The sequence below is a fragment of the Pleurodeles waltl genome, chromosome 2_2 (genome assembly GCF_031143425.1).
Source record: "Pleurodeles waltl isolate 20211129_DDA chromosome 2_2, aPleWal1.hap1.20221129, whole genome shotgun sequence".
Lineage (NCBI taxonomy): Eukaryota > Metazoa > Chordata > Amphibia > Caudata > Salamandridae > Pleurodeles > Pleurodeles waltl.
This window is the reverse complement of record NC_090439.1, coordinates 935,358,250-935,377,012: the sequence shown is the minus strand read 5'-3', so window position 1 is coordinate 935,377,012 and position 18,763 is coordinate 935,358,250.

Sequence of the window (18,763 nt, the reverse complement as noted above, 5' to 3'; positions counted from 1 at the left end):
CATTGGACCCTATGGGTCTCAGGAGCCAATGACGATGTACACCGGCGGTGACGGTACGCACCGCCGCGGACGTGACCACCATTTTCTGTCTGTTCACTCACTTGATACCTGACATTCGACAGGAGAGAACCTACACTGCAAGTGCTGCTGTGACCTCAGTCTGGAAGCGACGATGGCTCATGTGTCTGGGGAAAGGGCCCTGCCTTCACTTCAGAGGAGTTGCAGAAGTTAGTGGATGGGGTCCTCCCCCAGTACGCGCTTCTCTACGGTCCTCCAGACAAACAAGTGAGTACACTGTGAGCATGCTGCATGGGCAATGCCTGTTTGGAGTGGTGGGTATGGAAGATATGGGGGGGACTGAGGCCTGCATGTGCGGACGGTGAGTGTATGTGCGTCAGGGCAAGGGTGGGAACGTGGGCCAATGACTGTGACGGTCCGGACGGTTAAAGTTTTTCCTTTTCCCCTGCAGTATTCCTCTAGGTCAGCGCCCACCAGAAGAAGGATGTTTGGCGTGCCATCGCCAATGACGTCTGGACCCTAGGGGTCCACCACAGATGGAGCACCCATTGCCGTAAAAGATGGGAGGACCTTCGCCGCTGGAGCAAGAACACGGCGGAGGCCCAGCTGGGGATGGCCTCCCAACGTGGGAGGGGTTCCCGTCGCACCATGACCCCCCTGATGTTCCGGATCCTGGCGGTGGCGTATTCGGAGTTGGATGGGCGCTTGAGGGCATCACAGCAGCCACAAGGGGGTGAGTACTGTCACATCCATCTGACTCTGTGCGTATTACGAGGTGTCTGGGTGGGGGAGGTGGGCACTGGGTTACCCTAGGCCAGGGCGAGCTTTGTAGGCAAGGACCCTTTGTGAGGCAGGCTATGTGGCACCCCAAACCCATCAGTGGTAAGAGCTATCTACACCTAGTCAGGCTCCTGTGACTTCCATGTGTGCAGGAATCGGGCATAGGCCTTGTACCCCATGGGCCTGTGATTACTCTAGGAACTCTAAGTGCATGGCGTAGTGCAGAGGGCTGCTGTGTTTGTAGTGTCCGCCAACGGTAGTGGTATTCCATGCACTGAACATGACTTTCTTCTGTCTTCCCCCCCTTTTTGTGGTCTCGCTGTTCTTGTGTGCAATAGCATCATCAGGCAGAGGAGCAGTGGCACTGGAGCAGGAAGGAGCTGCATCCCACTTGGCCCTGGAGGGTGAGACAATGGAGTCTGATGCCACCAGTGGGACGGAGGGCGAGGGGAGCTCCACGGCGGAGACAGGAGGTGACATCAGCGACAGCGACTCCTCCTCTGATGGGAGCTCCCTTGCAGTGGTGGGCCCCTCTGTTCCCCCCGCATCAACAGGTATAGCCGCCACCCCCCCTACCAGCACCGCCCTCCCAGCAGCCCCTCAGCGCCTGTCCCGTGGCCGCTCACCCAGGAGGGTGGGCATCTCCTTCGCCCCAGGCACCTCAGGCACTGCCCCAGTCAGCCCTGCTGCCCTCAGTAAGGAGGCTATTGACCTCCTGAGATCCCTCACTGTTGGGCAATCTACCATTCTGAATGCCATCCAGGGTGTCGAGAGGCATTTGCAACAAACAAATGCATACCTGGAAGGCATTCATTCTGGCCAGGCAGCCCAACAGAGAGAATTTCAGGCTCTGGCCTCAGCACTGATGGCAGCCATTGTCCCTGTGTCCAGCCTCCCCCCTCCAACTTCCTCCACCCAGACCCAATCCCCTGTACCTCAGCCTATCCCAAGCACACCATCAGACCAGCATGCACACACCTCATCTCACAAGGGTGGCTCAGGCAAACATAAGCACCACACATCCCACAGGCACTCACACAAGCATCATTCCCATGCAGACATACCAACATCCACTTCCTCCACTGTGTCCCCCTCCTCCACGTCGTCCTTCTCCCTCCCAGTCTCCCACTCACACCTGCATGCACTGCATCCTCAGCTACTACCTCCATCACCAGCACGCCCATCAGCACACACCGCTCATGTGCACTCACCACCCCCACTACCATTTACACATCCCCTGGGTCCTCTACCAGTGTGTCTGTGAGCCCACCTCCCAAAGTACACAAATGCAGGCACACACCCACCCAACAGCCATCCACCTCACCCAGCCTCCAGCCCATGCACCTTCACCCAAATACAGCATTCGTACACCTGCTACAACCACTACCTCTTCCTCCACTCCCAAAACCCCTCCATCTACCCATCCCAGTGTGTCTAAAAAACCTTTCCTGTCTAACATTGACCTCTTCCCTACACCTCCCCCCCGTCTGTCCCCTAGGGCCAGGCTTTCCAGGTCCCAACCCAGCACCTCAGCCACCACATCACCGGGCACAGTGGTCCCAGCAACAGTGTGCTTTCGGAGTGCGCCAAGCATCAGGGCAGCCAGTGTGCCACGTAGCGAAGGCAAGGGCATTCCGCCACCTGCGAAAGTTCAAAAGTTGCCTACATCCCGGAGGGAGAAGGCAAAAACACCTGCCACCAAGGGCTCAGGGAAAACAAAAGGGGATGGTGGCAAGACAGCTGCGCCACCATTCAAGGTGGGGAAGGGCCAGAAAATCAAGGGCAGGTCAGGAGAGGGCATGGTGGCACCGACTATGGGACCAATGTTACACCTTCTGTCCACGTCGACGCCAACCGGTACGGCAGAGAAGACCGACACCTGCACCGCCACATGCACCGCCACCAGCACCGCAGTCACTGAGCCCACCACCAGCACCGCTGCCACAGAGTCCGCCACCAGCACCGATGCCACAGAGTCCGCCGCAAGCACCGCTGCCACAGAGTCCGCCGCCAGCACTGATGCCACAGAGTCCGCCGCCAGCACCGATGCTACTGACACCGCCGCAAGCACCGCCAGCGGCCCGCGACATCCTGAGCCAGTGGCACCACCGCAGACATGGCTGCCATCCCCAGTGGTCAGTCGACCGAGCCTGGTGGTCAGTTCCAGAGGTCTGGGCAGCTTCCATGATGCACCACCTTCAGTTGAGAAAAGCATCCACTACCTCTGTCCTTGGCAGGATGAAGCACTCTGGATACAAAGCCCCCTCCAGAAGCAGTGGAGAAAGGCATCCACTACCTCTGTCCTTGGCAGGATGAAGCACTCTGGGCACAAAGCCTCCTCCAGAACTAGTGGAGAAAGGCATCCACTACCTCTGTCCTTGGCAGGATGAAGCACTCTGGGCACAAAGCCCCCTCCAGAACCAGTGGAGAAAGACATCCACTACCTCAGTCCTTGGCAGGATGAAGCACTCTGGGCACAAAACCCCCTCCAGAACCAGTGGAGAAAGGTATCCACTAGCTCTGTCCTTGGCAGGATGAAGCACTCTGGGCACAAAGCCCCCTCCAGAACCAGTGGAGTATCACGTCCACGACCTCTGTCCTTGGCAGGATGAAGCACTCTGGGCACAAAGCCCCTTCCAGAACCAGTGGAGAAAGGCATCCACCTGAGAGACTGTGGCTTTGCACTCCCCAGGATACAGCAGTGGGCAAACCACCCACTGGAGAGACTTGAGAGACTGTGGCTTTGCACTCCCCATGATACTGCAGTGGGCAAACCACCAACTGAAAAGATGAGAGTCTGTGGCTTTGTACTCCCCAAGATAAAGCAGTGGGCAAACCACCAACTGAAAAGACGAGAGACTGTGGCTTTGCACTCCCCAAGATACAGTAGTAGGCAAACCACCCACTGGAGAGACTTGAGATACTGTGGCTTTGCACTCCCCAGGATAAAGCAGTGGGCAAACCACCCACTGGAGAGATTTGAGAGACTGTGGCTTTGCACTCCCCAGGATACAGCAGTGGGCAAACCACCCACTGGAGAGACTTGAGAGACTGTGGCTTTGCACTCCCCTTTGCACTCCCAGGATACATCAATGGGCCCCCTCGTGGAGCAGTGGCGTCGTGCACTCATCCGGCTGAGGTGCTCCACCTTCAATTCCCCCTGAGGTGCCTGTTTCTTTTCGATCTGATGCTCCTGCAGTGTTCTCTCCGTCTGAAGTCTGGTATCGAGTGTGGGCCTCGCCCATGCATTTTGGGCCCAGTGGTCCACGGACAATAATTGGTGCACTATCCAGACTTGTGTAGTTGGTGTACATAATTGTATATACTGTATTTCGAGTTTTGACTACTGTTTTTTTCATGATTACAATTGTTCAACTCATTTCCTTTTGTCCTTGTGTTCTTGAAGCGGGGGTGGAGGGGTGTAAATGTAATGTTGCAGCATGTATTTGTGTGTATGTTGTTGTGGGTGAGGGTGGGGGTGTTGCGTGTTGCGTGTGTGTCACTCTCTTTTCCCTCCCCCCTCTCCTGTGTTGTAGGTGCAGTACTCACTGTGGTCGTCGCCGCTGTCTTTGTTGCTCCTGATAGAGGGACAGGAATACCATTGCAGGGAGTATTTGGAGTTCTGGCTCCATGGTGTCCTGGTTCCTCGTGGGGTGTGGAGAGGTGAGCGTATTCCCTTCCAAGTCCTGTTTCCGCCATGTTTTTGTTTGCGTTGGTTCCGCCCCGGAAAAGGTGGTGGATTGGCCTCTCATAATAGTGTGGGCGGTACATTGTCTTTCGCCTGTCTGTTGGCGGTGACCGCCAAGCTGTTTGTTTTTACCGCCGTGGCAGTCGGAGTGTTAAAGTGGCTGTCTATGTTGGCGGTTTCCGCCATGGTCGTGATTAAAAAAAATTCCGGCGGCCTGTTGGTGGTTTTACCGCCGATTTAACACCGACCGCCTGGGTTGTAATGAGGGCCTTAGTGGGCTAACTTTGCAGCCATATACCTCGTGAGGCTTTCTGTGCTGGGGTGAGGCAGGAGTTGTTAAACACCAATGTGCTGAAAATGCTTCCCATGGAAAAGCAGGACCTGAAGAAGTCTAAGCTGCCCTTTGATGGCAAACAACGAACAAGTAGAGGGATCTGCAGCAGGGCTTCTGTGCCACTAACGAGCTTCCCCCTGGTGCAAGCATGCTAGACCAAGACATCAGGGAGATGCTGGTTAACATTAAAAAAACACTCTGCACCATTGACTCAAAAATAGATCTACTGACGAGTAGAATGGATCAGTGAAAGAAAAAGTAGACAAACATGATGTTGACCATCGGGAAACTCACACCTCTGACATCAAAGACTTGCATGCTATTGCAGGTGAACCTTTCCTCCCATGGAGAAAATGTTGGAACTCATCAAGCAAAAACTGAAGACCTCAAGGCCCGTTCCAGGCGGAACAATTTTCACATCATATGGGTTCCTAAGTCCACGGCCATAGACAAGATGGAAACCTACGTTGAAACCATGCTTCTGTCCCTGTTTGATGGTGCCCTTTTGCCCGTTATCAATGTTAAACAAGCATGCGAATCACTGGGCCAACAGCCCCCTCCTGGCATGCCGGCGTGACCCATTGTTGCCAGGCTCCTCAATTACAGAGATAGGGAAACTATACTACAGCTTGCCAGGGAGCATTGATCATTCCAGTATCGAGGCAATGCTATTGCAATATAGCCTGAATTCACCATTTGTGGTTCAGGCCACCCGCCAAGAGTTTCTGCCAGTGAGACGTCTATTCCTGAAGTTCGAAATTGCTTTCTGGCTGCTCTATTCAGCCTTATTGTGAATCCCAACTAGATAGAAAGCAACACTTTTTCTCTAATCTCAAGGTCACGATAAAATATTAATGTCACCTGGCCGTCACCAAGAAAGAAACTTCCACTGATCCTGCAAATGTTGGGCATCTCACTGATAATGCCTAGAGATCTGACATCTGGCCTGCCTACCCCATGTTGTTCCTCTGCTGCGGGTGTGATCGTAACTCACCTGATCTGCAACTACCTGTGACAGTACTGATTCCTGCCTTGTCTCATAGCTAGGGGTGATGGTCCCACTATTGGGATGCAATTGCGTCCATACCTCCGAGAGGACTTCCTGCACCGACCCCACTCTGGGGTTCTTTTCCACTGCTTTCAGCCACCCATACCTAATCTCTACCTGGGGTGTCCACCTGGTCCTCTGTTGCCCCCACAGGATGAATTCCTATGTGTTGCATGGTTTTTGGGGAAGGGGTTTGTGTGGCGGGTGAAATGGATTGTTTTGACCAGTTGGAAGGGTTGAAGTGGGTGGGGAAGAGTTATTGATTGTTACTGTATTTCCTCTGTGTTCATCTGAATGTCTTGCCCAACATGATGGAGCTGCTCCTTTCCTGACAGCCCGTGTCACTGATAGACACACCTAGCAATGCAGCTGTAGCTCTCGTATGCATCCCACGGTCACCATGTATTCCATCACCTCCTTGACCTAGAATGTCAAGCGTGCCTTTACAAACACCACATAGACATATTTTTCCTTGAGGAACTGCATCTGACATCAGCAACTGCTTCTTGTCTGTGGGCTTACTGGGCCTCTAAGACACATACCTTTTTGTAGTATAATTATGCCTACAGCAGGGCCATTCTTCCATGCAAGGGAGTATATTGGCACATATGGCATGCTGTTCGTGTCCTGGAAGGTAGGTTTGTTCTTATCCAGAGCATCTTAAATAACTTTCCAGTAATTCTGGTGTCCATTTTTGGTCTCAACTTAGACAACCCAGTGTTTTTTGTAGAAATATGGTGATTAATATCCACACTAGGGCCTGCCATGATTATTTCTGAAGGTGATTTCAATGTTGTCTTAGACCGCACTATTAATTGCTCCAGTGATACCCGAAGCTCCCACCTGGGTACAGCTGCTCAGCTGCACACAATCATTAGAGAAAATAGTCTGTGCGACATATGGCACCTGCTTCATCGTCACAGCACTGAGAGCACCTGCATCCCTTCCACACATAACACATGGTCCTGCATAGACTATTAGCTCCCTATGCATGATGCCCTTGATTGGATTACAGAAGTCACTCAAATATCCCCTGTACCATTTCGGACCATTCCCGGTTCCTGCTATAACTCACTACCCCTAATTCTCACTTCCAGTCATTCACCTGGAAGCTAGTCCTGAATGCTTTATGTAATACAGTGTTTCAGCATGAAACATCATTGATTTCTTTGACCACAACCAGGAGTCAGTTTACTCCCTCTCCATTCTTTGGGAGGTGTTTAATGTCATTATCAGGGGTGTCTGCATGTTAAAGCAATCTAGCATTCTCAGAGCAACAAGTTAGAAGCAGACATTAGCATCTTGGAATTGGACTTCTACACCGCAAACAATCCATCAACCCTCTTTGCTGCACAAATTTAGGAAGGACGTGACCCTGGAGACACACTGTCTCAATAAGAAGGGGGAGGCGTGTTGATATGGTGAGGAAGACAGGTCAGGCAAGACACTGGTGGGTCTCCTTCCTAAACCCTGGGCCAGCTTGTGGGTCCTAGAACTCCTGGATGACCATCAGGTGTTCCTGATCAGGTGAGGTGGTGCAGATCATGATGTCCTACTACTCTAATTTTTGCAATGCTACTATGGCCTCAGACTCAGCAGCTCTGGACCCGTACATGGATACGCTTGAACTCTTGTGGCTTGACAATGCACACTGTTGAATTTAGATGTCCCCTTCACGATGAAGGAAATAGTACAGGTCATTCAAAGCATGCCTGGTGGTCGGGCACTGGGACTAGATGGGCTCACCATGTTCATCCACAAGGAATATGCCTCGCTCCTCACCTCCCCTTTATCAGCAATGTATGATGAATCTTTATCCTCAGGTCAGCCCCCACCCTCACTCTGCAAAGCGGTTATAGCAAGTATTCTGAAACCCGCCAAGCCACCAGATACATGTGATCTTATCGGCCGCTGTTGATGCTAAACTTTGACAATAAAAATCTTTGCCAAATTATTATCAACCACCTTCTGCCACTCTTACTCACTATTGTTCGGCTGGACCAATCTGGATTTGTGCCGGGACAGTTGACCGTGCACATCCTCTGCACACTGTTCACACGCATGCATACCTTACACCCTCAGCTCGAGGCACTTGCAGTGTTTTTAGATGCCATCAAGGCATTTGACTCACTGAACTGGCTGTACCTCTTTCACCTCCTCCCTCAACTCTTTCACTAGATTCTTCTTGTGCTTGATCAGATTATTATACTCCTCACCTACAATGTGACTGCGTATCAATGGAGAGGGCTTCTGCCTCGTTTCCTGCTGCTAGAGATACCTGACAAGGATGCCTCCTCTTACTTTGTTTGCAATAGCCATGGAGCCCTTGGCTGCGCGGTTATGCCAACACTATGCTGACAGAGGCTTCTACTTCACTACTATGGGTATTCTGCGGTCTATATAGGCAGATGATATCACCTCGTATGTTCAAGACCTTCAATCCAATCTCTCTCCTATAATCTCAGAGGTGAATCATTTTGGCTGCTTCTCCAGAATTTTAATCAACTGGTGGAAGTCCATCCTTTTCCCTCTCACTGCAGTCACATATGTGTTTGAATCTGAATACCCACTCCAATGGGCGATGTAACCAATGCTCTATCTGGGTGTCTGGCTTAGTTGGGAGATCAATGGGCTGTGGTGGGCGAATTACACATGAGCTATGCTGTGGCTCCAGAAACATAAACCTGCCTGGACTCGATTGCCCTTACCCATGGTGCTTAGGACAGCCATTATCAAAATGGTAGTACTCCCTAAGTTCCTACACCTAGTCATGAAAATCCCATTTCCACGCACAACATATTTTTTTAAAGCTTCCGATATAACTTAGTATCCCTGACCTGGCAGGTAAAGAGCTGAAGGTGGCATGGGAAACCCTCACATTGCCCTTTCAGCAAGGTGGCCTTAGTGCTCCTAACATGCGTCTTTATGCCTAATGCTCACAAGTCTAATTTATTCACTTGTGGCTTCCCCACTATATTTCAACCACACTTCAGTGGAGGCTGATCAGACAGACCCATGCCCCATGAGTATGATAATATTGTGTACGCACAGGCCTCCATATTCTGAGATCAATAAGATTAGCTGCGTCAGATGTGCCTGGGATGGATTTCGAAGGCAAGCCCATATTCCCAGCCTATATGCGCCTAGCATGCTAAAATCCAAAAATCCTCAATTCCCCATGCTGACTGATAAAGGGGCCCGTGGGTGCGCTCGCCAGTTGGGACGCCCCACTTTTAGCAATCTGTACCCAGCCAAGAATTTTCTCAGTGCTTTCCCACCAAAAGTCAGTGGCTTCACTTGGACCTTGTCTGATGGCTATCTGGCCATGTGGAGCCCTTCTCGGCCACAGCCTGCTGCCCTTCCTTACAGAGGGTTTATAACTTCCTTTTCAGAAGCTAAGTCAGATGGCACAACTTTCAACCAGGTGGAATCTTTCTTCTGTATCCGACCATCATTCTTTTGCGGTCAGGATTCAATTACACCCAAGTGCAACTAGATGTTCATGGTTGGTGCTTGACTCTTTTTGGTGCTATTTTTCATTTATAAATTGAATATTCATATCTCTAGTTCTATTTATTTGATTTTTGTTGCTTTGGTTTTGTTTATAAACGTATTCTCTATTTTTATAAATTGCAATGGGACTTTTATTGGGTTGTGTTTTGAGCTTTTTAACTTTTCTGGTACTTCAAAAAGCTTTAAACAGTTTCTTAAGTTAAGTCTGCCTGTTCTTTGCCATAGGAACCAGAGGCTGAGAACAGGTTTCAATTACTGAAACTGACATTCTTGAACAAGAGGTCAGACAAATTATCCTTTGAGTCCACTTCTTTGTCCTGGTTACAACTGGGAGAAGGTCCAGCCTTTCCGGTCTCCTCATTGGTCATAGTTGTTTCCTGGCTGAAGATAACATTATTAAATGTGATATTGTATCCCAATGCTTTCCCATGCAACAGCCAACCTTGCTATAGTTAAGTAACTTTTCTGACCTTTTGACTGTGAGGACATTAAACGTTTACATATCCTACATTTAAATACCATATACCCTGCCTTGTTGACAGAAAGTCATACTTATCTGTGGCTTCTTAATAATTAAAATGAGGCATTAGGCCTGTCAAAAGGGGTTATTGTGACAGATTGATTTACAATTTTAAAACTGCACAGCCAGAATACAGTGTTAGGCCTGCAGTTGTGTTTGCACTGTCACTGTAGTGGGTAGCACACTGGGTGCTGCAGTCCATTAGTGACATTAAACTTACAAGTCCTGGGTACACTTTGTAACATGTGCTAGGGATGAATAGGTAAGTAAAGTTTGCCAATAAGGAAGGCAGCCAATTTCTATGTGTTTAGGGGTGGGAGTATGTACACTGGGCCGGAGTATGCACACTGGGCAAGTTAGCAGAGTCCAAGTTCTCGGAGTCAAATAAACGTCAACATCAGTCCAAAAATAAAATGGGGTGATCATGCAAAACGAGGCATCTCATACAACCACTATCTTGGAAAAGGCAGATTGAAAGGCTAGCTCATGCCACCATTCCTGAAACCCATGGTGTCATTTAGGCCTATGAATAAGCTTGAAATCACTTTCTCCGCATTAGGCACCACTCTTCCCAGCTGGTTTTCCATTCAGTTCATGGAACACCCCTCTGTGAATGCCGGTGTAGTCTGTGCAGTGGGAGCACCCGAATATGCACCATGTGGCGTCCTTCCAGATGCGCAAACAACATACCACTGTAACACCCGATAAAAGTTTAACACTCATGGCATTCTCCAGATAGTATTTATAGCGTATTATAGAAAAGTAAAAACATGTAAACAAATTACATTTGTAAAATAACTTAATTCATTGCACACACATAGGAAGTAAATTGTAAGCATTTTGAAAGAAAAGTTGATGTCTAAAAAGAAAATTTTGATCAGTTTTTCGAAGTTTTAACACTTAATTCATTCTTTACTCGTTTCACAGTAAGTAAAAATTGTTCATTTGTTATCACCTACGTAAAGTATTACACATTTGGACTATCAGTTAATCGATTGACAATAGAAAATGCCAAATCATTGAGAAACGAAAAGGCTAAGTGAAATAGACAAAATCCCACTCGACTTTTTCGACAATACATTAAGGAGTTCATTTTCAGGGCATGAAGATTCTCAAAATAATTTGTTCTAACGCTGAGGAACAGTACTAATGCATCTTGTTTCAAAGATAATGAACATCAACATCAAATGAACATCAAACTTAAAGTTAATAGGTCTGTTGCTAAACATCCTTAGTGCAATCAAATAAGAAAATGGCCTAATTCAGTTTACCTTGACAGTCTTGACCCCAATGACAGGAGAGTGGGTCGACTGACTTATGCTTTAAGCCGTATAAAGACATGTTGCAGACACTTTCAACAAAAGTATTGAAATATAATCGAGCAGTTTTCAAACTGATGTGAATCAAATACTGAATATTTATTTCAAGTTTATTTCCATTTGTTTATACAGAACTCACTACACAACTTGACAGCGTATTGATGTTTCTTGAGAGGTGGGCCTCGGTAATGTGGAAAAGATTTTCATGAATAATAATACTGTGTATTTTATTAAAATAAACGAGACACACATATATTTTATTGCAATAAACATAGCAAAATAGTGAAACTTTACATGAGTGGGCCTAGTTGAGCTACATTTGCAATTTTAAATGGATGTGTACCGAGGAGCCTTAAATGTGAACGTCATTATTTGTATTAATTGTATGAAATTCAGTTAGCTTTATGTTCCTGCTTGCCCTGTGTCTACCAAAGAATTTTGTTTTATGTGTGCAAATGTTTTTTGGCTGAAACAAGGTGTTCATAATTTTGAATATGCTTTTAGTTTCTGTTGTAGGACATAATACATGGTTATTCAATACATGTAGAGAAAATTTAATGTTATCATGTGATGTGTTTTCTGCTTTATTACAGAATAGCTCAATATAACATTTACATCGTGCCACAGTGACTTTATGATTTCTCTGTCTAAAACATGTAAGAGGGGCCCACTTGGTATAAGAGCCAGGTTCCTTCCCAGTCACCTTACAGAGCAGACTCCATGCTAGTCTGTTTATTAATCTGTTCTTTGCATGTTTCTCCTATTCCTTCTCTCCTGTTAAACTGAGCAGCCCCTATGATAGGATGTTCATTGATTCATAATATTCTTTGTGCTAGACCCTATTTGGTTCTGGTTATTGACTAGATGGGAGCTACGCTTCCACTGACATTGCTCATTTATATGTATTTGCAGTTTAAGTGTTTTTAGATGATTGACTAACCATTGTGCTTTTTGCCCTCTATAATGATTCTTAAATAAACTATCATGGTTTGTACTTTGAATCTTGTCTTGTGTGGATTTTCCAATTTGGATTTTCTTATGTGTATTTTTTAGGTTTTCGTGAATTATTAGGTTATTAGTATTCGCATGTTTAAAGACTGGCACATACCCTGATTAACCAATCAGTCATTTTAAGGCTGAACAATACCAAGAGTGGTCATAGTTACAGTGATAGCCCAGACATAATCTCTGATGCATTGGATTTGGAGGGTGAGATTGAGTTGATCCCCCCCTGACCATGTCAATGGAAGAATTACTTTCAAGGGTGATGTTTTATGGCTTGCTTTTGCGAACTGGCTATTTTCACTTAAGCAGGGTTAGTTGTTCCATGAAAAGTTTGGGGTGCAATATTAAATTTAATATTGCTATCTCCACTTGGAAAATTGCTGCAGATATCATGTTTGACATATTGATTTAAAATATTGATTACAAACACAATTCATTGGTAAAGTAAGATGTGTGATAATTGTTTCAGAATGCATACTTTAAAACATGTTTGTTACTTGCCTATAACCTGTAGGAACCTATTTGCATGAGCTTCCAACTGCCACCAGGAACTGAATACTCCTCATGAGGTGTGGACTTGCTCCCAGAGCTGAGACAAAGGCATTAAGTGTAGGGAGGTGTTCTGTTTCTCTGAAAGGCTGTCCATCAGGGCAGTGGGCAAGAACTTAGTTTAATTTAAATTGGCTTACCCTGTCACAGGTATATTTAATTAACTCCTGGGCCTTTTCTTTGCCTCCACAGTCAGTGAGGCACCAGACCAGGTGGGAGAGGTCCCCAGAACTGGTTTTGAGTGACCATAGAAAAGAGGTTGTTCATTTTCCGGGCCTCATCCCTATAGTGGACACAGAAGCACTGCACAGGTGAAGAAAGGTTCTGCAAAGTTGGCTTTAGTTAGGGAGGAGCACTGTGTAATTGTTTGCCGCTCTAAATACAGGAAATGCTACGAAAGGGAGTATGATCAGCCCTTGGAACTTTTACCCCATTGCTTAGCAAGTTGCCAGGGGTTTCATCACCCACAGGCAGGCATTGGGCATAAATGTGGCATTTCAAGAACCCTCGTCCGATCACTTCCAGTCCTGTGGAAGAGGAGAAGAGGAGGCCTGGACCTGCTGTCTGTGGCTTGAGAAGACCCCTGATAAGTGGACGTGCTCTCCCTCATGTGCCCAGGATGTGGACCCCATGGGTCATAAGGCTGACCTTCTGTTTGGGCAACATGGACACAATAAGCTTCAAGAGACCCTTTCCTGCATTTCCAGATAACTGGACTGGCCCTGGACCTCTGATGGAGTGAACTTTGACCCCTGAGTGCTGTCCCCAATGTTCCAGAAATTTGGCCGGTGTCAAAGTAAACTCCTCCTAAAGTTTCATAAATCCCGAAAAGTGGAAACATTTTGCTCTGAGAACCAGCAAGGGACTGGGGCCAACCTACCAAGCTGACCAGACAAAGGTGCATTGCTGATGTACAAAAGATTCAGGTTGCTCCCCTATGTTCTTCTCCACAGCAGCAAGTCCATCTCAGATGGACTTGATGGAGACAATATCCAGGCCTGTGGAGCCCTCCACAGCAACAGGCCACAGTGTTGCCCCACTGGATAAACATAATCTCCAAAAAAGTAAATAAGGCCAACAATAGAAATCTTCACAAGGGGGAGAAACTATATGACTGGTAAGGGACCTTTTCTGGACATGAAATTTAGATTTTTCCTGCTTGGAACTTTCCAGCTAAAAGTCAACTGAGACCTCATCCAGCAGATATCTGATGAGATGAAGCCCTCTTTGGCCAGAGCCTGTTGCCTCGCCCTACTGGTGATTTTTTAATTCCATTCCAGAAGCTATTCCTGAAGGTAAACATTTTCAACGGGATAAACCTGGCCCCTGTATCTGACCACACCATGCTCCATCATCCGTAGCATTACACCATAGCCCAGGTCCTGTTCAAGTACAATATCGCAGTTTGCTCGTAACTCTTTTTTGGTGCTTTTCTTAACCTTAAACTTTAAAACTTCATTTTGGTTCTACTCATTGGGTTTCTGGTGTTTTAGTTTCATTTCATTTGTTAAATTTTATGTATTTTCTCACAGTGGGCATTTTTCTTGTGTTGTATTTTGACTTCATTCCAGTTTGAGTACTGCATAGAAACTTTACACATTGTCTCAAGTCAAAATGGTGTGCTCTTTGCCACAGATAGCAGGGGGTTGAGCGCAGTTTAATTCACTAACTTTAGTGGTTCACTCTGACAAGGACTGTGATTATTATCTGAGGTGGGTACTCACTCCTCTCAAATAATATCCCGTTTTCTCACACACACCATACAAATATCACTTACACGCATACAAATACCCCGCACAAATGGATCTCAGCCCAAACCTCTACATAAGAAAAAAAAGTGTGCTTCTCAACTGGTTTGTAATGGAGCAAGGGGTAACAGACAAACTGAGCAGACCTGCGCGAGATCGACGGTCTGGCCTCCTATCCTTTTTTAATGAGGAGATCTGCATTCTAATAGGTCATGAATGTATCCACTACATCAAGCACATTCACATTCACAGCACTGGTTACATCATCAGCAGCGGCTGATACTACAAAAGTTGTGAACCATTACGCCACGAGCCTCATGATATTTACTGTTAGAGAAGAAGAAAATCAGATTTCTTCTACCTGACCACATAAATATTTCCTTTTTTCGCCGCTGAAGTAGGCAAAGTATAAGTGAGGGGGGAACGGGAAAGTGCATGTTTCTAACTTTGCACTTTTATTATGGATACGAGCATTTTTTCACTGTAGAGAAAATGAATACTGCGGAGCTATTCAAACACATTCGCTAGAAAAAATACACTATGACTGATGCAGCCTTCACTGCACAATGGAACGGCATATTTCATGGCCATCCATTTCCAGCATACAGGATTCGCTTTCTCGCCTTGTTTGAATGCAAACCAGTGTCCACGGATATTCGGGGTGGGTGTGATGCACGCACGAGTATGTGACGCTACCAAAGATTGCGGTATTTCATTATAATGCTCCGGACTACCGAGCGGGGCATTGTTTAGTACAACAATGCAGTACCATTGTATGGCTATTCAAATCATTTTGTAAAACCTTTTCTCTCCCTTTATCATCCTCCATCTGGAACAAATCAGTAAAAGCGGCATTATTACAGAGCGATTGTACTGCATATAGCGAATAATCCGACTGCTGTGTTGTGTGCACTGTGAAATGTCAGTTTCAGATGCCTTTTGGCTCTATGCCTTTATCCCTGAGCTATTAAGACTGTCAGCGTAAAGCCAGCACGTCACAACACAAGGTCGAGCTTCACAAACATGCAGTGACTAATGAAATCTGTAAGAAACAATTCATTTATTCCATGAAGAGAGCAAGAAGAAACATCTTTTGAGTCCTCAACTCTTGATGTGAAAGAGCAATTAGCACACAAGTTCAAGCTAAAAGAGACTGAACAATTTCCTGACTCGTGAAGTATAACGTATAATTTTCATTATCTTTATGCAGAGTTTGAGTTATGTCACATCTACTTATTTTATGATGTGAAGATTTCTCAACTCTAGAGTTGATTTGTTGAAGGGCCGTCTCCAGAACGTGCAATGACATTTTGACGTTTATTGGAATCGCATTTTTGAGAATTGCTGCCAGGATGTGCCGTAGATAATAAGCCCATCAGCTCATATTATAGATTATATTATATGAATGCCAATGGTCAGTGATGTTTGTTGGGATAATAATACTTTACTCTGTTGTGAAATCAGATGCTACAGGATCCATTATTATACAAAAATACTATCAGACAATATATTTCAACTCCAGACAGACCTGGACAAGCAGAAAGCCATAGCACAAAGTTATATCTAATGTCTGAGAGGGCAGTACAAAGATCAGAGAGATATAGGTACCCTCCAGTCCAGGTATTTTGGGACATATTTATGAGACCCTTTACGTCGCTATACAACCACATAAGTAGTGCAAGAGTGACACAAATAAAAAAATGAAAAATGAGATTCGTGCAGCCAAGCAAGGCCAATTTGAGTGGCCCTGCATGGCTTCATAAATCTTGAGTAATGTGGTTGCTGCATTGCATTACTCTTCTCCAGGGTTTTGTGTTGGGGTTCCCATACAATATCCATGATTTACAAGAAAATGTAAACCTGGGAATGCACCAAAAAGGTACAGCTCCCCATGAGAGACGTTACAAGGAGAAATATCTTTAGTTCTCCTAATTTTTCCCTCTTTCTGTGTGTGCTGCACAGCCTCTCATGATTATTTTTCTACAGAAAGGTGCCCCTTCCTGCACAAAAAACAATCCTGCATGCACACACGTACCCTTGCACCATGGAGCGAGGGTGCCTGCATTGGCACTAGTCAGCCTAATTTGTGCCAGTGCTGGGGAAAGGAAAGGAATGTGCCATATTGCCTTAAATATGGCGCATTCCTGCCCTTTCCCAGTGATGCAGCGCTGCAAGGAGACATGCTGTGCTGCACCACTTTTTCTTAAGTATATCCCTTTGTCCAGTGGTCCACAGACGCTCAGTATGATGTTTCCCTATTGAAAAAAAGGGGCCATTTGACTATTCTTTAGGGTCACATGGAAATCTCCTCCACACTTTCTTGCAAGTCTTTTGGTCGAGTCTTATGCACCTTCTGCCTACACCCCCCATGCTTGACCAGCAAAATTCTGGTGGGATTGGGGGAGGGATGGGGTGTGTTTTTACAGCTCTGGGTAGTACAGTCATAATTGGTAGAACGAGGCAACATTGCGAGGTGACGTTGGCTATTTTACATGGGCATACCCCGTGCTCGCCCACAGCCACTGACTGGCTTGGGCTCATTAAGAACGTGGTTTCACATTATAATGTGGTTTCTAATTTATAGGAATCCAGGCTTGTCAATTCAAACGTTTCCCTAAATTAGCAGAAGCCTCTGCCATCTCAAATGATATAGCTTAAGTTATCACAAATTATTTGCCTAGTTTTTTTAGAGGAAATGCATTTTCCTGATTTGATGATGACATTAGTTTACAAAAAATGAGATATGAAAATAAAAAAAAGTAAACCGAAACTAAAATAAAACATGTTGTATTCGGGTCTCGATATTTTGTCTTATAAACAGAATAGAACAAAGTGCTCACTAAATTCGGAATCAGGATCATCAGCCAGGAAGCACAATGAAAAAAGCATGTATTTACCCTTCTCCCCTCACACTTTTCAAGAGTCAGTCAAATCCACTCATCAGTTTCTACTATGCCTACTACAGTGCCATTCTAACTCATTTGCTAAAATAGGCAGAAGTCATAGCAAATCACTGTTTCCGGTAGCTCCACTAGTATCGCCATACTATTGCAGAGTGTAGTTGAGGTATCGCATAAATTGGTAATATGTTATTTTGGCTGTGCCATTATGCGTCACAGGAGTGATAAAATAATGTAATCAACAACACCTATATTGTGTGCCTTCACTATTACTAAAGTAAAGTGAAGCATTTAAATCATATTATTTAAGATGCATTCACAGAAGATTAGCAATTCATATATTTGTGTTCGAATGTTGATTTTAGCATGTTGGACTGTAATATGTATGCACATTTATATTAATGTACTCTGACTGTGATATTTTGGCAAACTTGCATATTATCTTGTTTCATTTATAATCATCTTGCATTTATGATTGAAAATGGACGTATAATCATGTATTTCAAGTAGGCATTGAAGTGCCACATTAAGATAGCATAACCAAAGCCCTGAAACGTTGGTTTTATGTGTTTAACCTCCAACGTGGACTTTTGCTTGCATTACAGTTTTCTTTGCAGGTACATCCGTCTGAGACTACAGTTAATGAAAGGCATATTGTGTATCTAAAATAGTGGGTTATGGGAGGACACTTTGGCAAGAATGAAGAAGCGCTAACAAACTAAGAAGAAAAGGCTCCTTTTTGTGTACCATGCTTCCAAAGAAACTCAAGTTCATCTTGATGCTCGATTCCTGGGATGAGAAATTGATAGGAGTTGGCTATTTCAACTTCGCAAGGAAGATAGAAAACTACTGGTGTTGATGACGTATATTTTTTGAAGGTGTTGTAGGTTTAATTGATATTTACCTATTTAGATGGGAGCAGATGCTCTTTGGCCTCTGACAAGAGCAGATTCTCTTGAGACTTGGAGGAGTACAGACCTCCCTACTCATTATCCCTTTGTGTGGCTCTATGCTACACAACACCGCTCTATCAGAGTTTCTACTAAGGTTTCTGCTATGCTGACACGTTCCTATATTTCACTATTTTCCATATTTCCTGAGAGATAATTAAAATTTCCTTTAGCTTGGGTTAGGGTAATTAGAGTAATTTACATTTCCCAATGATTAACCGCAAGGATCTAAATGTATATTCTAATCATCAAATTTGTTTCTTATTTTTTGAATTGCGCCAACTGAAATTCTTGTATGCCTCATGCTTCTACGATTTAATCTCATTCGCTATTTTACTTCACCTTTGATGATTGTGTGCTTATATGCCATGTTTTTGAAATTAATTTACAT